The sequence below is a fragment of the Schistocerca gregaria genome, chromosome 1 (genome assembly GCF_023897955.1).
Source record: "Schistocerca gregaria isolate iqSchGreg1 chromosome 1, iqSchGreg1.2, whole genome shotgun sequence".
NCBI classification, from domain to species: domain Eukaryota; kingdom Metazoa; phylum Arthropoda; class Insecta; order Orthoptera; family Acrididae; genus Schistocerca; species Schistocerca gregaria.
Window position 1 is genome coordinate 699336884 of NC_064920.1, and position 26428 is coordinate 699363311.

Below are 26428 nucleotides of genomic sequence, written 5' to 3' on the forward strand. Positions count from 1 at the left end.
CAAAGCTATTACTGTTATTAACAACAATATTGGAGTTGTTACGCAAAAGTTGATACAATCAAAGAAGATATTGCTGTAATTAATACCGAAATCGGTAATCTTAAACAGGAAATGATAGGCGTTCAGGCGGAAATTGCGAGCATAAATACTCGTTTTGGTTCCGAAATTAGCAGAATCGAGAAAAGTGTAGGAGAAACAGTTGCTCCGATCATCGAGAATAAGGTGACGGGACAAATTCAGTTAGTGAAAAAAAGAGGATCAACAGAAGGTGGAAACTTTAAAGGCTTTAGTGTCCGAAGTAGATACTAAAGTGAGGAACCAGGCTAATACCTGCGTAGAGAAAAAGAGGGAAGTGGAAACGCTTGCGACAACCACTTGCCAAGTAATTACAAGAGTGTCGGAATTAGAAAAAAAAACTTGACGTAAAACAGAGCTATGTGCAGTCTGTGCACATAGTTCGGAATTGTTGACGAAAGAGAAGCAGTTCGACCCCTTGAAAAAAGGCGGCATACACGCGACGGATTTCATTAAAAATTGTGAGTTTTACCCAGATCATGGACTAATGAGAGAAAAATTAATCCGGTTATCGACGTGTTGGCTGGTGATGCCAAGCGTTGGGGTTTAAACCTCAACATCACGAACCTGACTTTTGACGAGTTTAAAAATTTGTTTCTGGCTGAATACTCGTCTGAGTAAAAAACAACAAAGTGTCTGGCGCGAATTTGTCGTATCGAGGCCTTTCGATGCGAATTCACGCGGCTCGGTGAAGGAGTTTTGTGAGGGCTGGATCCGCAAGTTGGAATATTTGCGTGATCGCCGCACGGAATCCGAAATAGCCTGGGAACTCTACAAGAAGCTTCCAGATGATACAAAACGCTACTTAGGAAACAATTACAGGACAATCAATGATTTCTGGGAAAGAGTTGAGGACGAGGACAATTGGCGAAATAATCGCGACAGTGGTAGATGCCGTGGTAACAACAACGGGTACTACAGCAACCACAACAATGATAACTATGGGAATAATGCATACCGCAATTTTGGCAGCAATAACAATAGTGGTTCGGGCCGTAATGACAATCGGTACAATGCAAATAATAACAGGAATGACAGAAACCAGTATCATACTAGCGTGATACGGGCTTCACAGAATAGTAATAACGCCAGAGGGTGTGATCAGCCGCCTCAGCAGCATCTGGGGAGCGGATCTGCTGGGACGAGACAGGGAAACCATTAGCCGTGCGGTGAGGGGCCGACAGGGCGTGGAGAAATTTTGGAGGCCCAGTAACAGGAGAAAACCCAGGTGTCGTCGTTATGAAAATTCCGTATGGAATAATCAACGGCGGGAGAGTGTGCCAGTGTTAAGAGAAAGGAGTGCGCCCACAAGTAGTAGATCAGCTGTAGACACGGCAGCAGAAAATACATTCACTGTCAGTGAGAACAATTTAAGCAGTGTTCCGCAAATCGATTATAAAGTTGCAGCTGTAACACCCACAGCGGAACTGGAGATTGAGTTTAAGAATGATTCGCAAGTGTTCCGAGAAGATCAGATGTCGGATAACACGTCCGTCATCGAGCAAGGGGATGCAGAGAGGGATGAGGTCTGGTTAAGGCAGTTCGGTCGCTTATACGGCGAACTAAGAGATTATAGGGGCCTGTACGAGAGAAGTGTTTATGGGAAGCGCGGGCAGGATTTGCCGCGCCTCGTCCCGCAGGAAGATAGTGTTTGTGAAGTGATAGAAAGTTCTGGCCCTAACTGGCAGACTTTACCAGAAATAGCTGATGTTAATGGGGAGCATGAGCAAGATTCGTCGTGTTTCGTCCCGCTGGAGTTGGATGTTGAAGTAGTAACGGAAATTCTGGCCCTAACCGGCAGACCTTAACGAAAGTTATAGTGGTAGAAGTGGCCGACCCATCGGACGCAAACCTCCAGTTTAAACATTACAAGAGTATTAAGGAGAAAGATCACGAAAATTTTTGTGATAGCCGGACACGATTGGTAGAAAAGCATGTAGATTACAGAGTGTGTGAGGTTAGAGCTGGCGTTATATGGTCAGACGGTAGCAGTGTGGGTTGCGCAGATCCAGAGGAAGTAATTGCAGATACTACTCTGCACATTCCTCAAGGTAAATTGGCAGATGAGATCAGTCTGACCAAAGAGGAATCAACGAAGGTGACAATTAGTGAATTGGTAGCAAAGCAACACTCACTAGTTGACGAGTTACAGGAAAAGGTTTCGGTATTGGAGGCGAAGCTACAGACTAAGCTTCAGGACAAAAGTGTTGAAATTAAAACTGTATGTGAACAGAGGCTGAAAATACCGCCAGAAAAGCCGGATTTAGGATCATAGCCGGATGATTTTTTCTGGAATGACCTGGATATAGACGAGGATTTATTGTGGTAAAATAAAGAAATAGTCGAGGACAAGTGTAGACAGATAGTGGTGTCTGTTAATATGCACGACCTACAACTAAACGTGTTGATTGATACCGGAGCAGAATTGAGTACTGTATCTGGAAAAATATTTGAGTTACTGAAAGACAGATCTGGTATCGTAATTATGCCAGTAACAGGAGTGAAAATTATCGGAGCTACTGGGAAGGCCAGTAAACCGGTCACAAAATAGATTTTTGTCAACTTCGAGATATGTGGGGCACGATTTGAACAAGAGTTTGTCGTCGTGCCAGACTTAACTACAGAAGTAATTATCGGGTTAGATTGGCTATTAAAGTACCGTTCAGTGATTAATTGTGAAAGCAAAACTTTGACATGTACGTCACAACATAAAACAATAGTAGTTAGTTTTGACGAGGCAGGAAATGGTGTGCATAGGGAATACCAGCCTATACACATTGTTAACTGGTCGGATGTCATTGACGTACGTATGAATTTGAACTACTGTAACGTGAGGAATCTCGGCGTTGACAATAGTGTAGAAAGTGAATTGGAAAGTATTGTAGATGGTGTGTCAAACGGAACACACGAACAAAGACGAGGCCGACTTTCCCATACCTATTGCCATCAAAACCATAGGATAGGGCATGGGGCAAATATGTAGCAGAATTTGAGAGAATTATGAACACCTTGAGACATGAGTCTAGGGGATTTTCTCCAGAGGAAATCCTGTTAAATGACAGAAGTAAAAGTTTAGTGGAAGAGATAATCAAATTCCCCCCAAGGGTTGACTTTAGTAATGGTGTGAAAAAAGATCGTTTACGAGAAATAATGAAGCTAAAAGCCGATGCTCGCATACGTCGTCATGACGCTAAAGCGCGTTTTGCTAAGTTTGCAATCGGAGACTTAGTAAAAAGCTCATGAGAAATCGAGCGAGATAGACAATGAAGTCTCTAAATTTAAGTTTGTTTATAACGCACCATTTAAAGTCATTGGTATACCTCACACTAATGCTTATTGCTTAGAGTATCGAAGCTCTGGAAAACTATTAGGTATATGGAACACTGTAGAGTTGAAATTGTACCAACCTGGGATTGATTAATTCCACAGAATGGGTAATTTGTACAGTATGTAAATATAGATTGCAATATTTAACGCTTTGCTAGATTGTCGTGCTTTTCCCTGACCAAGAGGTCATTAAAGAAGTTGCAATTAATGAGTAGTTAATTTTGATTAAATGTTTTAAGAGTAACTGATTATTAATCAATTGAAAAATCCAAGCTGCTAGTTTAAGTTTTCAGCTGAGTCACACTAGATTAAGGAATGTAAATATAATTTTGTAACTAGCTGTAAGATTTCATAAATATGTGATTTACTAGTCATTGCCGATGTACTTAGACGCTGTTTTAAGTTTCAGGCTAGTACATGCGTGTGATGATCGATAGTGTTGACGTATCCACTGTGATAGTGTTAATGGCCTCCTTGAGATTATTCGGGAGTGAGTTTTTCCGAAAGAATTCAGTGAAAGGACGTTCTGGAAATGAAGTTACACAGGCGAGTGAGATCAAGCGTGCCGCACAGGCAGACGCAACAATACTGGCGAGGCTGAGCCGCTGCCTGCTCTTGTGCCAGTCGGCATTCTTAGTACTTGCGAGTACGGAAGGGGGAGTTGTTTTTCTTCCCGAACAGCTGATGTGAACGAATTCTCCTGTCAATATTTATGTTTTTTTTCGCTCTGATGTATATTATTTTCTTGAAACTTCCTGGCAGATTAAAACTGTGTGCCCGACCGAGACTCGAACTCGGGACCTTTGCCTTTCGCGGGCAAGTGCTCTACCAAGTGAGCTACCGAAGCACGACTCACGTCCGGTACTCACAGCTTCACTTCTGCCAGTACCTCGTCTCCTACCTTCCAAACTTTACAGAAGCTCTTCTGCGAAACTTGGAAGGTAGGAGACGAGGTGCTGGCAGAAGTAAAGCTGTGAGTACCGGACGTGAGTCGTGCTTCGGTAGCTCACTTGGTAGAGCACTTGCCCGCGAAAGGCAAAGGTCCCGAGTTCGAGTCTCGGTCGGGCACACAGTTTTAATCTGCCAGGAAGTTTCATATCAGCGCACACTCCGCTGCAGAGTGAAAATCTCATTCTGGAAACATCCCCCAGGCTGTGGCTAAGCCATGTCTCCGCAATATCCTTTCTTTCAGGAGTGCTAGTTCTGCAAGTTTCGCAGAAGAGCTTCTATAAAGTTTGGAAGGTAGGAGACGAGGTACTGGCAGAAGTAAAGCTGTGAGTACCGGACGTGAGTCGTGCTTCGGTAGCTCACTTGGTAGAGCACTTGCCCGCGAAAGGCAAAGGTCCCGAGTTCGAGTCTCGGTCGGGCACACAGTTTTAACCTGCCAGGAAGTTTCATATCAGCGCACACTCCGCTGCAGAGTGAAAATCTCATTCTGGAAACATCCCCCAGGCTGTGGCTAAGCCATGTCTCCGCAATATCCTTTCTTTCAGGAGTGCTAGTTCTGCAAGTTTCGCAGAAGAGCTTCTGTAAAGTTCGGAAGGTAGGAGACGAGGTACTGGCAGAAGTAAAGCTGTGAGTACCGGACGTGAGTCGTGCTTCGGTAGCTCACTTGGTAGAGCACTTGCCCGCGAAAGGCAAAGGTCCCGAGTTCGAGTCTCGGTCGGGCACACAGTTTTAATCTGCCAGGAAGTTTCATATCAGCGCACACTCCGCTGCAGAGTGAAAATCTCATTCTGGAAACATCCCCCAGGCTGTGGCTAAGCCATGTCTCCGCAATATCCTTTCTTTCAGGAGTGCTAGTTCTGCAAGTTTCGCAGAAGAGCTTCTGTAAAGTTTGGAAGGTAGGAGACGAGGTACTGGCAGAAGTAAAGCTGTGAGTACCGGACGTGAGTCGTGCTTCGGTAGCTCACTTGGTAGAGCACTTGCCCGCGAAAGGCAAAGGTCCCGAGTTCGAGTCTCGGTCGGGCACACAGTTTTAATCTGCCAGGAAGTTTCATATCAGCGCACACTCCGCTGCAGAGTGAAAATCTCATTCTGGAAACATCCCCCAGGCTGTGGCTAAGCCATGTCTCCGCAATATCCTTTCTTTCAGGAGTGCTAGTTCTGCAAGTTTCGCAGAAGAGCTTCTGTAAAGTTTGGAAGGTAGGAGACGAGGTACTGGCAGAAGTAAAGCTGTGAGTACCGGACGTGAGTCGTGCTTCGGTAGCTCACTTGGTAGAGCACTTGCCCGCGAAAGGCAAAGGTCCCGAGTTCGAGTCTCGGTCGGGCACACAGTTTTAATCTGCCAGGAAGTTTCATATCAGCGCACACTCCGCTGCAGAGTGAAAATCTCATTCTGGAAACATCCCCCAGGCTGTGGCTAAGCCATGTCTCCGCAATATCCTTTCTTTCAGGAGTGCTAGTTCTGCAAGTTTCGCAGAAGAGCTTCTGTAAAGTTTGGAAGGTAGGAGACGAGGTACTGGCAGAAGTAAAGCTGTGAGTACCGGACGTGAGTCGTGCTTCGGTAGCTCACTTGGTAGAGCACTTGCCCGCGAAAGGCAAAGTTCCCGAGTTCGAGTCTCGGTCGGGCACACAGTTTTAATCTGCCAGGAAGTTTCATATCAGCGCACACTCCGCTGCAGAGTGAAAATCTCATTCTTTAAATATTATTTTCTTGTTTAGCGTTAAGTGGACTCTCATGACAAGAATATTAATTATGAAAAGGTTATATAAAATGTGTATTGTATGTAATTAATTATTAATTTGCGTATTTTGATCTACCTGTTTTAATGACCATGTACTCTGATTAATTTTGTAAACAGTATTCCATTTCTTGATACTGTTAGGAATTTTCCCCTTTTAGAATAGCTAAATCATTTCCTATGTTTTCTGTGCATTTTAATATGTTGTCAATCTGTTTTCTTTTGTGTAAGATGACAGAGTGGAATAAGATTAGGAGTGTCTCCACTCAATTATTATGGTCTAAAAATTGGTTTATGGTTAATCAGCCTAATGCTAAAATTTCTTGATGTTTTGAGCTTATGCATTTCCGCTGTTTTTTTCCTTTTTGGGACATTTTCTGAGTCTGTTTACGTTACACGAACATCCTCAGACAATGTGGGGCACGTGTAATGCCGGAAATGCATATCCTCCTATTGACATCTATAGTACTATAAATTTGTTCCTTATTTTGTTACCTGAAGATATGACGTTTCTGTGTCTTTGTATATTGTAATTGTTTTACTATTTGTATATTTATGAATTTATGTCGATGTATAATTGGCTTGTTTTGTAAATACTATTTGTATTTTTACGCTGGGTCTTGCCTAGGGAAAACTACGCTATCGAACGCATACATCGATAGGTCGTGTGGAGAACCAAAGTGTTTAGCATCTTTGGTAGTGTTAACTCTGCCTCGTGGAGCGCGGGCAGAGAGAGTCTGCGTGGAGTAGGGCGGTGGAGCAGGTGTGTTGTGTGACGCTCCCGCAAGTTGCCGCGCTTTCGGGGTTTGGCAGCATGTAATTGCGCTCGAATTGCTATGATAGTTTCTCACACGGTGTCGCGGACGGGAAGCATTAGCTGGCGCACATCAAGAGCCCGTTTCGCCTCGTGACCGTGTCGAGAAGAACGCGTGCCAACATCCAGTTTTGGCAACAGCGACGGCCGACAATGAGTGACTGTCGCCACCTCCTCGACCGACGAATTCAAACCTTCAATCAACCAACAAGGAAGACGTAAAGCACGTAAAGTTTTAGAACTGTATGGCAGACCTCAGCTTTTCAAACTATTTCATTAGCATCAGTAAAAATACAGCAACTTAGCATGAACCTTTGTTGCTTATTGTCCCAATTGCATAACCAAGCAGGGTCCCGTCCTTTTCCGAATTGAACCCAAGTGTTGCTGAAATTAAAACGCAAGCATTAAAGTAATATCATTCCATTTCACTGCTTTAATTTCAATGTTCAGTTAAAGTATTCATACGTGGCTACAATATTTAGATTACACAAGCACAAATTAAGAGTGCGAGTTTTGTTACCATATTTTAGCTTACCTGTGACTGCAGCTCAGCTTGGTATGTACTAAATTTTAGTATTGTTAAATGTTCAGAATCATTTAATTCCAGTTCAAAGTTAAAGCTGTTATTTCTAAATTGTGTAGATTCAAGTAGCTTTTGAAATGATTGTTGTGGTAGCCCAAGACTAACCGTATTTGACTGAATTTCAATGTGCTTCAGAAACAAAGCTCACTATTAATTTCAATCACTAAATTAACTTTCAATTTTCCGATTTTATTAATTCTTTTGCTAAATTACGTCAGAGTGTAGCGAAATTTATTACTTGTGACAAATTTTCAGTTTTCACACAACACGTGTCAACCTACAGTTGCCACGCTTTTAGTGCTGATTATATGTGCAATAACCTTTCTTTTTCAGTTATTATTGTAGTTGTCCATCAGACTGACGACCGTCATTTCCCCCAAATCTCAAATATCTAATCAACTGCAATTAATTGTTATTGTCACGACCACACATTTACTTTATTTATTAATTTTACCCTTTTCTCAAAATTAATTTCCACCAACTTCATTTGCATTTTTCCTTTCATTTAGATGTAACCCTTTCCGCCCTCTTTACCGACAGATTAACTTCGGTGACGATTTCTTTTCCCACATTTCCATTAGGTACATACGGTTTAATTTTTCACTGTCATTAAGGTCGATAAGTGAGGGGGAGGTTACAACCCTTCCCAACTGAATTAGAACGTGTATCCAAATCAGAGTTGGTGCAACTTCGTACTTAAAAGTTGGGTCGTACTTGAAAGTTCTTTGTAAATTTGACTGTATTTAGCGATCTCTGCAAGAACATCACATATCTTTACAACCCGTCAATTTTCGTTACGTTTCCTCCTACCCTTCTGGGTGCTTCACCCTTTTTTTTCCTTTTTGACACGCAGTCTATTATCACCATTTGAAGATCACACTAATAACCTTGGAGCGCAGCAGAAGGTGACACAGAACTAAGGTCACTAGACACTATACAGAGTGTAATGGTAAAAGGGCAGGTATTTTTATTGGTGACTGAGAACAGTGTGCTGAACATTACATCGGTGCAGGTATTTTTATTGGTGACTGAGAACAGTGTGCTGAACATTACATCAGTATTTCTTCATTTTCGGGCTAATAATTATAGCTATTAGCAGCATGTATTTAGGTTGATTAGTACCTCCAAGTTCATGTAGCAAGAGGAAGACATTAATGCTATTTTTCCCCTAGGCAGCAGGTCAGGTGTTGAAGTGTGGATGAGTGGACGCACAACAGTTATCCTATACTGACAGGTGCAGTCCACTTAGTGGTGCAGCTACGACCACGCAGAAAACATGAGAATTTAAATTATGTGACTTCTTTGTGGGAGGACTTTTCAATTAAGAAAAAAATAGCTAACACACTGGTGTGTGTACATATTAACGTACCACACCTAAAAATATCGGCACTGATATCCGTTATACCCAGTGTACGTCACCCACTTAAAACAACACACTTGCCTCTTTCTAACGTTCTAGATGACGTAAAACTGGTACCAGGCGGTAATGTGACGCTGCACACCTGACGCAAGTTATCGTAGTACACTGATGTTTATACGACAGTCGGTAGTTTGGAATCAGCGCAGTAGTCGACTTGTGATGTGACAGATGTCAAAAAGCAGCGTTCGTGTTTGGATGTGCACATGACCACACAAAGACTGAAGTTACTCGATTTGTTGACCTATCACAGTGAACTGTCCAATGTGAGTTCAAGGAAAGGGATACCACTCAAAGTCATGTAACACGAAATAAGAATAGTGGTCTTCTTTTTTTGGGTCATCAGTATTATGATTGGTTTGATGCGACCCGCGACAAATTGTTCTCTTCATCTGAGAGTAGCACTTGCAACTTGCGTCCTCAATTATCTACTGGATGTATTCCAATCTCTGCCTTCATCTACAGTTTATGCCCTCCACAGCTCCCTCTAGTACGATGGAAGTAATTCCCTCATGTCTTAATAGAGGTCCTACTCATCCTGTCCCTTCTCCTTATCAGTGTTTTCCGCATATTCATTCCTCTCCGACTCTGCGCAGAACCTCCTCTTTCCTTACCTTATCAATCCACCAAATTTTCAACATTCCTCTGAAGCACCACATCTCAAATGCTTCGATTCTTTTCTGTTCCAATTTTCCCATAGTCCATATTTCACTACCATACAATGCTGTAATCCATGCGTATATTCTCATAAATTTCTTCCTCAAATTAAGGCATATGTTTGATACCAATAGACATCACTTGGCCAGGAATGCCCTTTTTGTCATAGCTAGTCTGCTTTTGATGTCCTTCTTGCTCCGTCCGTCATTAGTTATTTTCCTGCCTAGGAACCAGAATTCCTTAATTTCATCTACTTCTTCACTGTCAATTCTCGTGTTAGGTTACCCGCTGTTCTCATTTGTGCTACTTCTCATTACCTTCGTCTTCCTTTGATTTACTCTTAGTCCATACAGTGTACTTGTTAGACTGTTCGTTCCATTCAGCAGATCGTGTAATTCTTCTTCTAATTCACTCAGGATAGAAATGTCATCAGCGAATTATATCATTGATATCTTTTCACCTTGAATTTTAATCCCACTCCTGAACCTTTCATTTATTTCCATCATTGATTCTTAGATGTACTGATTGAACAGTACGGGCGAAAGACTACGTCACTGTCTTACATCCTTTTTTATCCTAGCACTTCGTTCTTGGTCATCCAATCTTATTATTCCCTCTTGGCTCTTTCAGATGTTGTATATTACCCCTCTCTCCCTATAGCTTACTCCTATTTTTCTCAGAATTTCAAACAACTTGAACCAATTTACATGGTCGAACACTTTTTCTAGGTCGGCAAATCCTATGAACGTGTCTTGATGTTTCCTTAATCTTGCTTCCATTATCAACTCGAACGCCAGAACTGCCTCTCTCGTGCCTTTACCTTCTTTAAAGCCAAACTGATCGTCATCTAGCACATCTTAAATTTTCTTTTCCATTCTTCTGTATATTACTCTTGTTAGCAACTTGGATGCATGAGTTGTTAATCATATTGTGCGGCAATTCACGCACTTGTAAGCTCTTACTGTGTAAGTAGGATGTTTAGGTTTTTTTTATTGGTAACGCCGCCGCCACGTAGCGCTCTGTATGAAAATCACTGGCTGCGCCGTGTGCAGTCTGTGGCTGGTTGGCATTGTTGTAATACTCGCCATTGTAGTGTTGGGCAGCGGCAGCTGGATGCTAACAGCGCGTAGCGTTGCGCAGTTGGAGGTGAGCCGCCAGCAGTGGTGGACGTGGGGAGAGAGATGGCGGAGTTTTGAGATTTATAAGAATTGGTGTCATGAACTGCAATATATATTATGACTAGTGAGAACCATTGTGATACTATGAGAGCTTTGAATGGTGCATTTGGTATGGGATCACGATTTTTAAAGTACATTTGAGGCAGATGACACTTTTGACATGAGCAGAGAATTTTATTTTAGGTTTTGAAATTATTGGAGGAAGCTACGGAGAATTTGAGAATTTGACTGAGGTGTTATGATATTATTACGACGACGATGTGAATTATGCTGCTGAGGTATGTTTAAGCTGATGCTATGTGAGTTATTTGGTTATGCTACATATCTGTTACGATGAAATATTGAAAAAGTGTCGACGAATATGTATTTGTGCAATAAGGTAAGGAATAATGAGTAGTGGTTAGGGACTCTGGTTTGTGAAAAAGGATGTAGGAAACCAAGCATCGTACTTTAAGAGTTATGAACTGTGTGTAAATGCGTAATGTATTACAATGCTGGTGAAAATTTTTTGGACACTATTATATTTAAATGATTTTATTTCTACAGATTTGTAACGCAAATTCTTGACCTGTGAATTTTTTTTATATGAGACTGTCACTGTAGCGGAAACTGGTGTCGTAAATATTTCGATAAGACAGTTAAGTGACCACCTGCACGAAATGCGTCGTGGGCACCCAGCTGCGCGACAACCACCTGCCAAAAGAAAGCCAGTGTGTGCCTGTCAGACGCACAGGTGGCGAAAAAAAAAAAGAGGCCATTATCCTCGCTATTGACATTCCTTTGTAGAAAGCATCGTAAATACGACATCCTCAAACTTGAAAACATGATTACACTGTAGAGTTCTTAATTTATGATATTTACTGAAATGAAATGATGAGAAACATTTCATGTCTATTGTCTTGCTAGTTGGAAGATTGTTTACTTCATTATGAAATGACTTATGGCTAGCGAATGATGTTTCACGTCTTGCTTTGCCTATTTTGTTTAATATCTAGTTTCTAGCTGCACTGCAGCATTGGTTACAATAAAATTTAATGGATGTACTAATATAGATATTTTATTCCTACAGATCCAGTAAATAATTATGATGTACTTAAAAAAAACGAAGGAGCACAAAAGATTTCCCTTCACAGGAACTGCATACATAATTTTCTTTTCAAGTACTTGGTAATTTTTATGGTAGAATAAGTTGTGGTGCACCACTTTAATTATATAGACATTAAGATGTGAATCGACATCTCCCTTTTCTGCATTGTTGTCTTTACTGTAATATTTTTTCTGCTTGAGCTTTGTCATGTTTAGTTATAAGCTGTTGCATTTGCTGCTGCTGTTTACCAGGCACAATGTTACTGAATTTGACTTTGTATTACTCTGTTAAGTCAGTTTTACTACGCATTTATTTTTTCTTGTTTGCTGCGCATTGCCTTATATTAGTTGTAATATTGCTGCCTTTTTTGCCAATTTCCGTTTTTTTATCATTGCTGTTTGTGTTAATTGTTTTGTGCTGCTGCATTGCCTCGACCCTTAGTTTAGCATCTGAGCTCAGTAGATTTTAAGTTAGCTTAAGAGGGGGTAGACTATATAAGAAAATAACTATGATTAATTGGAAGAAATGCATTGAGAAGCTATAAGAAAATTGTTTTGTTAAAAAAGGTAGTGTATAGTGGAGAAAAACTATTTTTGAAAGAGGATGTGAGCATAATACAGAAAGCAGGCTTCGATATGACTTTTTGGAAATAATGAAGAATGAAGAGAGATCTCCAAGAAGTAAAGAAAGTTTTGTTTGCAAAATACTGCAGTAAAACACACCCTATCCTTTCCTTGTGTTATCCCACTATGTGTTTGTGTACCCTTGTGTAATTATGTTCGTCCTGTCTTTATATGTTTATCTGATAAGACTTATGTTGCAGAATTTTTCTAATACTCAGCTACATGAACTATGATTAGGAATACTGTTATCCTCAAATATAATTTGCATTAATAACATGTTATTTACTGTGTAAAGATGTTTACACATTATTTATTCTGTTTTGTTCTAATGCTCATGTGTGAAGTTGATGTTTTATGCATGTACTTATGTCGAAATTTTTGTAACACTGATGTATTTGTTATTTCGATTCTTTTGTAAAGCCTGTATTACTGCAAATGTTATCTGTACTATTATGTTCTTTAATGATATATTCTGTGCCTTTGTTATTGTATTCTCATGTTATAAAATCGTAATTGACACCAGTTCATCAAATTAAGTAAATTGTAAGTTACATTTCACTGCACACGTTTATGTTGGCCATAGTATATGGATAATATGTGAGAAGTAGGGACTGATAGTGTTTGCACGTGTGTTAATAATTCAGCAAGGAACTGGATAACAGCATTGCTGGTTCTAAGGACATTTCAAACAAATTCTTTGTGAGTGGACAGCTGGTGGTTTATGGACTTGCTGTATTCTCTGCAAGACTCTTCAAGGGTGATTGTGCACCTGCACAGTTGCAACAGATTGCTACTGGCCATCTCTACAAGGACTACAGTGGGTCTACACCTTTGATGACTCACCAATACCATTATTTCTAAAAGGACTACAGTGGGTCTGCACTTCTGGTGGCCCACCAATACCGTAATCTCTACCAGGACTACAATGGGTCTACTCTGTGTTGACCTATCTACCAATATTCTTCAAAACTTCTACTGACTCTGCTGTGGGTTTGCTCTGGTGTGGGCCATTACCTGTCTGCATGTCAAGAGTCAGCACTGTCTTTCCGTTGGAAGGACAACACTACTTCTTCAAGACTGCATGGAAATCCACTACTTCCGTGTGCATTTTCTTTTACTACTCAGACTTTGAGAAAAAACACTGCAATTTTACTTTGATGAATGATCAGGACTGTCTTTATGGACTGTGAGAAAATTTTAGCTTTTGACCAACATTGTATCGATAAGTGTGTGCATTTTATTTCCTTGTTATTGTAATTATGAAAAAAATTTTCAAATCTGTATTGGCCACTGCCCAAAACAATTTGTAAATTTTTTTGTGGGGAGTATGGGGGCTATGTAAGTAGGATGTTTAGGTTTTTTTTAATTGGTAACGCCGCCGCCACGTAGCGCTCTGTATGAAAATCACTGGCTGTGCCGTGTGCAGTCTGTGGCTGGTTGGCATTGTTGTAATACTCGCCATTGTAGTGTTGGGCAGCGGCAGCTGGATGCTAACAGCGCGTAGCGTTGCGCAGTTGGAGGTGAGCCGCCAGCAGTGGTGGACGTGGGGAGAGAGATGGCGGAGTTTTGAAATTTGTAAGAATTGGTGTCACGAACTGATATATATATATATATATATATATATATATATATATATATATATATATATTATGACTATTATACACTGTTTGTTCTCTATTAAAATCTTTCATTTGCTAACTATACCTATCAGTAGTTAGTGCCTTCCGTAGTTTGATTCTTTTAGTTAGCTGGCAGTAGTGGCGCTCGCTGTATTGCAGTAGTTCGAGTAACGAAGATTTTTCTGAGGTAAGTGATTTGTGAAACGTATAGGTTAATGTCAGTCAGGGCCATTCTTTCGTAGGGATTTTTGAAAGTCAGATTGCGTTGCGCTAAAAATATTGTGTGTCAGTTTAAGCACAGTCTTGTAAAATTTTTCTAAGGGGACGTTTCAACTGTCTTTGGAATTGTGTGGATGATATATTTCCGTAAGTCAAATGGTATGACACCAGACTCATTCTACAAGCCAGCGTGAATGAATAGTCGTTTATTTTGCCGCTTTCCCCAATGATTTTCGAAATTCTGATGGAATTTTATCAATCCCTTCTGCCTTACTTGATCTTAAGTCCTCCAAAGCTCTCTTAAATTCTAATTCTGGATCCTCCTATCCCTTCTAAATCGACTCTTGTTTTTTCTTCTGTCGCATTAGACGAATCTTTCCCCTCATAGAGGCTTTCAGTCTATTCTTTCCACCTATCCGATCTCTCCTCTGCATTTAGCAGTGAAATTCCTGTTGCACTTTTAATGTTATCATCCTTGCTTTTAATGTCACTGAAGGCTGCTTTGACTTTCCTATATGCTAAGTCTGTCCTTCCGATAATAATTTCTTTTTCGATGTCTTCACATTTTCCCTGCAGCCATTTCGTCTTAGCTTCCCTGCACTTCCTGTTTACTTCATTCTTCAGCGACTGGTATTTCTGCATTCCAGCGTTTCCTGGAACATTTTTGTACTTCCTCCTTTCATCGATCAATTGAAGTATTTCTTCTGTTACCCGTGGTTTCTTCGATTGATTTGGATTCGATTGATCTGGGGGAAGAGACCAAACAGCGAGGTCATCAGTCTCATTGGATTAGGGAAGGATGGAGAAGGAAGTCGGCCGTGCCCTGTCAAAGGAACCATTTAGGCATTTGCCTGAAGCGATTTAGGGAAATCACGGAAAACCTAAACTAGGACGGCCGGGCGCGGGATTGAACCATCGTCCTACCGAATGCGCGATGAGTGATTTCTTTGGAGTTACCTTCTATGTATCTATGTTTTCCTTCTCAACTTCTGCGATGACCCTTTTTGGAGATGTTCATTCCTCTTCAACTGTACTGCCTACTGAGTTATTTCTGTGTCTATAGCCTTAGAAATCTTCAACCGTATCTCGTCATTCCTTAGTACTTCGGTATCCCACTTGTTTGAGTATTGATTCTTCCTTACTAATGTCTTAAACTTCAGTCTACTCTTCATCACTACTATATTGTGATCTGACACTATATCTGCTTCTGGGTACGCCTTAAAATCCAATATCTGGTTTCGGAATCTCTTTCTGACCGTGATGTAATCTAACTGAAATCTTCACGTGTCACCTGGCCTTTTCCAAGTATACGTCCTCCTCTTGTTATTCTTGAACAGAGTATTGGCTATTACTGGCAGAAATTTATTACAGAACTCAATTACTGTTTCTCCTTTTTCATTCCTTGTCCCTAGCCCATATTATCCTGTAACCTTTTCTTTTAATCATTCCCCTACAACTACATTCCAGTCCACAATGACTATTAGATTTTCATCTTCCTTTACACACCGTATTACCTTTTCAATACCCTCACATTCTATCTCATCATCTTCAGTTTGCGACGTCGGCATGTATATCTGAACTATCGTTGTCGGTGTTGCTTTACTGTCGATTCTGATAAGAACAACCCTATCACTGAACTGTTCGCATTAACACACTCTCTGCCCTACCATCCTATTCATAATGAATCCTTTTCCTGTTATACCATTTTCTGATGCTGTTAACATTACCCTATGCTCATCTAACCAGTAATCCTTGTCTTCTTTCCATTTCACTTCACTGACCCCTACTATATCTAGATTGAACCTTTGCATTTCCCTTTTCAGAGTTCCTAATTTCCCTGCCATGTACAAGCTCCTGACATTCCACGCCCCGACTCGAGGAACGTTATCCTTTCGTTGATTATTCAGCATTTTTCTCATGGCCACCTCCCCCTTAGCAGTCTCCCCCCCCCCCTCCCCCCCCCTCCCCCGAGAGGTATTATTCCGAAATCCTTTGCCAATGGAGAGATCATCATGACACTTTTTCAGTTATAGGCCATATGTCCTATGGATACTCGTTACGTGTCTTTAATGCAGTGGTTTCGATTGCCTTCTGCATCCTCGTGCCGTTGATCATTGTTGATTCTTCCATCTTTAGGGGCAGTTTCCCATCTTTAGCAAAAGAGAGTGCCCTGAACCTCTGTCCGCTCCTCCACCCTCTTTGAGTAGGTCGTTGGAAGAATGAGGGTCACCTTTTATGCCGGAAGACTTCGACAGCCAATGCTGATTATTAATCAAAATTTAAGCAGTGGCGGGTTTCGGACACGGGATCGAGGCGCTACCCCTAGATCACGGGTGACATAAGAGGATACTAACCAACCGCGACTGAAGATGAATGGCATGCTTTGTCATTGGCAATCGGTGTCAAACCTGACAGGAATAGCTGGTCTAACTGAGCGCTCTGAGCGAACATTGCTAAGCGAACAGCATGCAAAGCCTATTTGGAGTTGGGTACTTTGCAACAGCCCATTTCTCACAATGGCACATTAGCCTGCACTTCTCCAATGGGCCTGAGACTCAGAAACTGGACATTAGCTGGCTGGAAGAGTGTAATGTGGCCAATTGCTTCTTTCTGAAGAATGCAAGGTTTAACTGGAACTACAGCACAGTGACACGTTTAACACACAGTGTGTGGATGATGTTGGTAGGGCCGGAGGTTGTTCTGTGATGTTTCAGGTGTGTTTGTCAAACCTTGACTCAGCCTCACTTGTACACATTATCGTGGGCGTGAACCACGACGTTTTTTTCGACATTCTCCCTAACCAACTGCTGCTCTCTCTTCTACATCTTCATGATGGACACTACCGTCTTACAAAACGACAGCAGCTAAGTTTACAACTCGGCCGTAGTGGCCGAGCGGTTCTAGGAGCTTCAGTCCGGAACCGCCCGACCGCTACTGTCGCAAGTTCGAATCCTGCCTCGGGCATGGATGTGTGTGATGTCCTTATGTTAGTTAGATTTAAGTAGTCCTACGTTCTAGGGGACTGATGACCTCAGATGTTAAGTCTCATAGTGCTCAGAGTCATTTGTGTTTACGAGGTTGCACGCACAAATTTCTGGTTGTACCAGAACCATATCGCACCGCCCATCCGAACGAGTCTCTGAAGCCGCAACAGCACCGGCCGACATCGTAAAGACGTCACTGGTTGCAGATGTGGAGGGGCATGTGGTCAATACACCACTCTCCTGGCCGTTGGCAGCCTTACGTGACCTGAAACGCTACCTATCAGTCAGAAAGCTCCTTAATCGGCATCACAAAATCTGAGTGCATCCCACTTGCCAACAGTGTTCGGCAGACAAGGACGGTCACCCATCCAAATGTTAGACAAGCCATAAAGCGCTTAACTTCGGTGATTTGACGGGAAATGGTGCTACCGTTGCGACAAGGTCGCTGGCAGCCCGATGAATCGCCCAATCGAAATCTAATAGCAATTGTCTAGAATTATTTTGAACATTGAGTAAAGCTTAGAAGCCAAATTAGCAGAAATTTGATAGCTCTAGGGGCTTCTTCGTCAATGAGCGGCTTCAGCTGGATGTGACGTACGTGAGGAAACTTTCAGGCTTTCTCATTGAATTGAGTTAATTATCAAGGTTAGAGCTGGCGATATGCAGAGTAGCGTGATGTTTCCTTGGGCTCGGAGGAGCAAATTTTTGTCTTAACTGCTTATTTTGCATCCCGAGCAGGCCCCTCTCTACTTTGGCACTTGAGGAGATTACGATATCCTAAGTTGATAGTGCCAGGTCTATCGATTCTGAGTACAGCGATAATGATGCCGTCTGCACTGATCATCCTTCTCGCCTGACCTCTTAGTGCCTGCTGTTTTCCCATCAAATTAGAAGTTTACATCCCAAGTTATAGCAGAGGAACCGTTGTACCGCAGTCATCGGCAGCACCAGACCCTGCCTTTTAGGAGGTCTGATAATTGGGCAGCAGCTGGGGCATCTGTCATTTTGTGTTACTCAAGAAGCTGAAGTCCAGTGAATCTACAGTCAGCGTAAAACTCCGCTCTTTGAAAGTGTACGAGGAATGTTCAATAAGTAATGCAACACATCATTTTTCTCGGTTAGTGTCGGTTGAAAAAAATGAGGAATTTGTTACACGACATCGTCAAATATTCCAGCTTCAGCCCACTTCATGAAGTTCCGTAGGTATCTGCGCTGTATGTAGCCTTCAGAATGGCGTCTGTAACGTAGGTGCGTTCCAAGCAGAGAGCTGGCATTGACATTCTTTTGGCGATAAACCAGAGCATCGCAGCTATTCATATGCGATTGCATAATGTCAACACAACCCTGGCAGTGAACAAAAGCACGGTGTGTCGCTGGGCGAGTAGTCTATCATCATCGCAACAAAGTCGCGCGAACATGTCCGATCTCCCACATGCCGGCTGGCCACACACAACTGTGACTCCGGTAATGTTGGAACGTGCGGACACTCTCACATCAGGTACTGACGAGTCACAATAAAACACCTCGCTGCTAAAGTCGATGTCTCTGATAGTTTCCTGCAGTACTCGTCCACCAGTGGGATTCCTGACCGCCGGCCGCGGTGGTCTCGCGGTTCTAGGCGCGCAGTCCGGAACCGTGTGACTGCTACGGTCGCAGGTTCGAATCCTGCCTCGGGCATGGATGTGTGTGATGTCCTTAGGTTAGTTAGGTTTAAGTAGTTCTAAGTTCAAGGGACTAATGACCACAGCAGTTGAGTCCCATAGTGCTCAGAGCGATTTGATTTTTTGATTCCTGACCGCCAAACGAAAGATAAGAATCTACTTTGTAGGAATCAACATGGATTGCAGAAACAGCGATCGTATGAGACCCAATTCGCTTTATTTGTTCATGTGACAGAGAAAACATTAGATCCAGGCTCCCAGGTAGATGTCCTTTTCCTTGACTTCCGGAAGGCGTCCAATACAGTTCCGCACTGTCGCCTGATAAACAAAATAAGAGCCTACGGAATATCAGACCAGCTGTTTGACTGGATTCAAGAGTTTTTAGCAAACAGAACACAGCAAGCTGTTCTCAATGGAGAGACGTCTACAGACGTTAAAGTAACCTCTGGAAAGCAGCGCGTGGATGTTGAGGAGGTTTTTGGCGCAACAAGACGTTGGCTCCGACGTCGACCAGTACAGTGGTACCGTCCGAGCATACAGGCCCTCGAAGTAAGGTGGCATAAGGCTGTCGGATTGGACGGAGGTTATGCTGAAAAATAGGGTTTCGTGGCCAAAAGAGTGGTGAATAACATGATGTATAGGTATTGTGAGTAAAACCAACCTGCTTTGAGCAAAAAATTTGTTGCTTTACTTACTGAACGCCCCTCGTAATTGTGTTCGCATTGTTTAAAGACAGCTTTATCGCCCATTAAGTCTAATCACTCTGTGTAGCACTAACGCGGTAATCTACGAACCGCGCAGAGCAGCGGGTGGCTAGGTGCTGGTGCAGGCGTCGGCCACCGAGCGGCGCTGCCGTCGGGGCGGCGCGGCTCGAGGCGCCCGCACAGTGGAGGGCCGCAGTGTCAGTGCGGTTGCGACTGGCAGCCGGGCGGCAGCGAGCGGCGAGCGGCGAGCACAGCGACCGGGCTATGGGACGACACGCCGACGCCCCCGCCGCGCCGCCTCCTCGCCTCCTGCCGCCAGCGCCCGCCGCCGACTCGGGCACCCGTATCTAGCTGAGAACAGGTCAGTGGCGGCAGCACACCCCTCGCCAGGTCCCGTCCACTGCTGACTCTGCACGATTCGCCGGCGTCGCACCCTCCGATGCAGTGAAACGACGACGAGCGTCTTACACCTCGTCGACGTGCTTCTAGTGCAGAGTGTGTTGTTGTTTACGTTCTGACAAGATCTAGATCATTTCTGCTTAGATCAGTGAACCTTACATCCAGTCGTTTGCTTAAGTGGTGTATGTTGCAGTTTGGCCAGTCAAAATCAAGTGAGTTGGGCATAAATCTGAATCTCTCGCTCTTAAAAAAGAAATCAACGTTCCCATTTTGTAATTTCTCTATGGTTCTTAAAGCATTCTCCGTATCGAAATGAATGTCGGCCGCGAGTAGAAATTTGACGGGGGTGATAATGTGTCCAATTCTGAACGTGAATTTTCACGTAAATGCACGTGTACACTGAGTGTTCTACGCGCTACATCTACTTAACACTGCCAAAAATTAACACAGTGTAAATGATCACAGGTTAAAGGATTGTGATTTGTGTCTTGTCAATCTCCTTCTACAGCTACACTCAAAAACTTCACTTCAGTGCATTCTTGGACCCAGCATCTGTCTACACTAACCACAAAACGCTATGAAATTGTTTCTGGCTTTTCTGCAGATAATTTTTAAAGGTAAATTAACAATCACACAACTAGCAACTAACTGTGAATTTATTAACGTATTATTCCCATTCCTGAGAAACTGATGTACCCTGGGAAATGTTGCGATTAGAACGTGTGGGTGTTGCAGAACAACTCAAAAAAACGTTCAAATGTGTGTGAAATCTTATGGGACTTAACTGCTAAGGTCATCAGTCCCTAAGCTTACACACTACTTAACCTAAATTATTCTAAGGACAAACACACACACCCATGCCCGAGGGAGGACTCGAACCTCCGCCGGGCCAGCCGCACTGTCCACGACTGTAGCGCCTGAGACCGCTCGGCTAATCCCGCGCCGCGCAGAACATCTATGTCACAAACGTCCAACTGCAGAAATTAGATTTTGCAATTCCTTTGAAGAGACCGGTTGCTTTGTAGATTGGATCACAGCGACAATGAACTCGCCAGAGTTCAGCCTTCAGAGTGACAGGAGCGACGGAGAAGTGGAGAAGACGTGGCACCGGGGACCAAACATCGCGTGTGCTGTTCACTATGGAAGTTTGCTGCTTCTTTCTGTCATGACTTCCTGTGGCGTGAATGCCGCACATGTCGGCGTCAGTGTTTCTTTACGTCGACCACTTGTCCCCGTCGTCTGCAGTCACGGTAGAGCAGCGACGTCGCAAGACGTTGGCTATGTTGTCGTGTCAGTGTGCGCACTCCACGTACACGCTCCCTTCACACCGAACGGTTATGTTCCTGGTGTGATTACCGTGCTGTCGGATTTTAAAGAACCAGGAATTGTTGCAGGCAGAGGAAACCCAGTAAATGGTACTCCGTGTCGTATCTGCTGCTCTGCGCATAATTTGACATGGGTAATTGTGCTTCTAGAAGTCACAGGAATTTTGTTTTGCCTCTCCCACGGTGAATTAGATGTCGCCTTTCCACAGAACACTTCTTGCCTTAAACGACGCTGATGAGGTCTCTGAAACGGGTGGAGATTGTCAGTAGATGGAATACCTTGCGTATGAGACACACATGCGATTATTGTAAATGGAATACCTTTCGTATGAGACACACACATGGGATTATTCATAGTAGTTGAAGATGCTACGGATTATAGTCTCTGTATAATGTTAATTTCAGAGCAATACAAATGTAATATATAATCGTGCAACCTATTTTTTTGACAAACGATGTCCATGAGATTTTTTATTTACATTAGTTTTCGTATCACGAGGTACGAATGACTATCTGAGAAAATTTCCAAACATTCTGTTCCCGTCCGCGTTCCGTCCCACGGAGTAAGGTGTTAGTTTCTTCTCTGTAAGAACAAATCTCTGCATCAGTTATTCGAGCAGTTGAAACTAAGGCGCAATTGGTCTTAAATCCGAAGCTTATTATCAATAATAACTGAGTCCTGTTAGATTATATAGTGGATTGCGTAGCGGTTGTAGCAGAATGGCAGCGCCGTTTCCATTGGGCCGTTTCCATTGGCTGTGAGACATTAGTGAAAGTACGTGCAGGTTAATTCCATGATGATATTATAGACTTCCAGGGATAATGGAGAAGGATAAATGTATCAAAAATGTCTAGTAATCATAGTCTCTAAAACGCATACCTTAAAAGCTATAAGTACTTCTTCATCTTCAATACTGTGAAAAAAATCTCTTCTAATGTAAGCTTTTTGCTTGCTTATTTTGGGAGGAGGCAGTGTCGGCCAGTCCAAGAAAAAAAGTCAAGTAAACATGGGCTCAAAAGTGCGTACCTTAATAGATAGGAGTACTTGTTTATTTTTTCACTGCAATGAAATACATCTCTTCTACTGGTCAAGTGCTCGGAGCTCTTAAGGTATGCATTTTAGAGCGGATGTGGACTTGACCTTTTTGATGCATTTACCATACTTCACATTCCTGAAAGTCTCTAACATCATTATGGAATCACCCTGTATAGCACAACTGCTTTCGTATGAGAACAGCATAGCAGTATGTGTGTCACCTGTACGCGAGAAACGTTGCACAGAACGAAAGCCTATTTACTACACTTGCGTTGCCTGAACTGGTATAATGCAAAAGCAACTGTTAGAGAAGACATAAAGAGTACACACAGATGAGTTGTGCGACAAGAGAGTGTAAACACAAAGGTAGACTGTCCTCACAGAGATACCTAGGGAGTCTTTCCTCCCACGCTCCATCTGTAATATCAACGGGAATAAAAGAATACTCAGAACTGCAAGAAGAGCCTACCAGATTCGCAGAGTACCTTAATGGTGAAATACGATATGAAAACACGCATGCTCTAAGCGCTGTTTCACGGCACATCGGCTTTGAATAGCATCACCAGGACGCCAAATATTCAAGGAAAGCGACAGGTAATGAAACAAGGACACTTATCAAGTATGAGTAGCGTGATATTCCTGAATACTCGCGGCGTCGGAATTGCTCTAGCTGAGGTCAGTGATCCATAGAATGCACGTGCGGTGTAAATTCTTTACGATCCTGAAACTTCACGTAAACTCCCCTTGTTATGCTTAATGAATATCTGAGAAGATTCCGAGAAGAGCCGCCCAGCGCTGGAAGTGGCCAGAGATGCGTATCCCTCGGCGCCCGTTCGCAAACAAGCCGCGGGACGGTGATTATCCGGCGAGCCGAAGCCGACGAAAAAAGGTGCGCGAAACTCCGGCACGGCTGGCGCCGAGGCGAGCGGTGCGTGATGGGTATTAGCGGAGCACGGCGGGCCAGAGGTTAATGCCTGCTTGCCCTGGCCACTGCAGCTGCCGCGTCTGTAGGGGGCTGCCGTGCTGGACGGCACTTCTCGACGTCTGAATTAGCACTCGCAGCACCCGACAAGGTTGACGCTGGAACCGAGCTGCGAGCTCAATGACGTTCTCCAGCACCGGCTTCTGGAGTAAAATGGAGACGGCATCATTGATAACTGGAGATGAGCGACTCAAATGGTTCAAATGGCTTTGAGCATTATGGGACTTCACTTCTGAGGTCATCAGTCCCGAAGCTTAGAACTACTTAAACCTAACTAACCTAAGGACAGCACACACACCCATGCCGGAGGCAGGACTTGAACCTGCGACCGTAGCAGTCGCACGGTTTCAGGCTGTAGCGCCTAGAACCGCTCGGCCAACCCGGTCGGCCTGAGCGACTCAGAGGAGTACATTTGAATGGTTACAGTGCTAAAAGGGCTACGTAACAAAATGTTTATTCAAAATAAACTTTATTCAAATTACAAGAACAGAAATATGCACTAACTCCACATTAACACTTGCCCACTGATTTTACAAAAATAAGTTATCACTTGGCATGGTTCCAAAATAACAAATAAAAACTATCTTTTCTAAATAAATTTACACTCAGGTGCTAAACGGGCTACGTCTACTAAACAATTTTTGTAATATTTCTACCTCTAGTAATCATTCTACTGTTCGGTCTTGGCACAATTCACCATGAAATTGTTTGTCACTTCAAGTAGGTATTCCATCACACTTCTGAGGTATTTTTTCTTCTGCATATACAATCCTTTGGCACTAGTTGCCTCACTGAATGTCATCGTTTTGAAATCTTCACTTCTTCACAGTATTTTAAACGTTCTTAACAACTCCCGACGCTGCCAAACGTCTTTTTTATCTGGATTTCCCAAGATGTGTTGGTTTTAATCCACGAGGCAGAACTTAATTTACCCATAGCTGTGTTAATGATCATTTCACTTGTTTGCTGAAAGTCCACAAAATAACTTTTGCCTCGTTGAGTGGCCGTGCGGTTTGAGACGCCATGTCACGGATTGCATGGCACCTCCCGCCGGAGGGACGAGTCCTCCCTCGAGCATGAATGCGTGTGTTGTTCTTAGCATATGTTAGATTAAGCAGTGTGTAAGTCTAGGGACTGATGACCTCAGCAGTTTAGTCCCTTAGTAATTCATACACATTTGAACAAACAACTGTCATTCATCTGAACAACTTGAAACTGTTGTTATTCCGGGCTGCTGCTATGGTTTTCATTACATTATGAGGAACAAAACGCTTCCTCAGCTTTGCTCACGCTTTCTTTTAGTGTTGCCGGTTTATCTGTTACCTGCCTTTGCTGAATTATTCATATTGTTTTCACTGTCCGTTGTACCATTAATGAATACACGCAAAGGATAGGTCACAAAAGGGCAGGAGCAAGATGAAGTGTATTATCTCTAAGTTCTGCATAGTCAGCTCGTGTAAAGCATTCTGCATTTACTCCATGTAGCATGAACAATTCATATACTTCTCATGTCACATACTGGTCTTCGTACTACTTACATCAGCCGTTATCAGAGGTAGCCTTTTTAGCCTGAAAAAGCCCTTTTCACATACCAAGTAAAGGAGTCGGAAACACATTTTATGAAAAGCTGGCGCTTAGCCACTTCAGCGCGATAACCCTTTATTTGTCTTACTACAAACCTGCAGATTAGATTAGATTAAATTTGATAGTCTTTTTGAATGTTAACTAAGTAAGAAAGGGACAGATAGCTACTTAAGGCTGGCGACGTGCTTCAGAGATCATATATCTAGACGTAGCTTTTCTGCTACTGAAACTCCACTACGTACACGGATTTCGGTTTTCTACTTATTTTCTTATTATATCTTTTCACAATACTTAGTTCGTGTCTTCTATGGCCTTTTGGAGGTTGCTTTCAGTGTTAGCCGAATCAAAAATGATCTCAGGAGGCAATGGGAGGCGTGAACAATGTATTTTCAGAAATACGTTATATGAAAACAAATAAGAAGGAGACCGAAGTACTTCTGTTTAGTAGAGTTCGAATAGTAGAACACTTTCGTGTGGATGAAGAGAACCTGAAGCAGGTAGCAGAACAGCAAAGGCTGGTAAATCAAGCCGGAAAATTATTTATAGAAATGCACCAGTTAAAACAGAAGGACAAGCAACTACAAGTGGAAAGTAATAATTTAAACATCATGCAGCAGTATGTAAAACTTATGTTTGGAACGTTGCGTTATATGGCTCGAAGGGATGGACAGTAGGGGACTCGGAAAGGCAAAATGTGCTTGCTTTTGAAGCACATTGTCGGAGGAGAGTCCTAAAGATTTCATGGGCAGAGAGAATGGCCAATGAAAAAATTTTCAATAACATACTAAAGAAAATATCGTTGTGGAGGACTATCAAGAAACGCAGGGACCGATGGATTGAACACCTGTGCAGATAGATATTGCTCAGTCACTGTGAAATTAATATAAGGAAAAGCACCAGGAAAGAATTCACGAGGAAGACCAGGACTTCAGTACGTCACGCAGATAAAACTGGATCTGAAACTGACGACGTATTCGGAACTGAAGAGACTAGAAGAAAACAGGGAAAATGGACAAAGGGAATTGCTGCCAACCAACCTGCCGATTGTGAATAAGAGAAGAAGGAAGGGATAAGCTGTACTTAATTATGCTGTAAACAAGAGGTAACAGTTAAATCAGACTGACTCTTTGCTTACTGCACTGAAACGTAAAAGTAAGTAAGACTACAGTCTGACTTCAAGACCTTTTAGTGTTTTCTCGGATAATAGGTAAAGAAATGTGAAACCTTCAAAAGAGGGCTTAAAGCCCCGACTAATTCACGTACTTACTATGAAGCCTGTACTAAACTCTTGTTACCAGCTAATTAACTATTCCTTACGAAGGCACAAGATCTGCCCGTCGCGTCTCGTCTGCCAATCTCCTCAATACAGAGTGTTAAGTCGAGCGTTATTAAAGATTCTGGTATGTTCAAAATGCTATGTTACCGTCACGGTATGAAGACAATAGGTCTCTCTGGGTTAAAAACGTCGGC

General features: G+C 42.7%; 1 protein-coding gene across 1 annotated transcript in view; it reads left to right on the forward strand.

Moving 5' to 3' along the window:
* Positions 1–19784: 19784 nt before the first annotated feature.
* The window catches only part of LOC126365268 (adenomatous polyposis coli protein-like), a 460427-nt gene continuing 453783 nt past the window's right edge, over positions 19785–26428 (forward strand). Inside the window, exon 1 of the mRNA XM_050008130.1 lies at positions 19785–19993. The gene's annotated coding sequence lies outside the window, so the exon portion shown is untranslated. The remainder of the gene's footprint in view (positions 19994–26428) is intronic.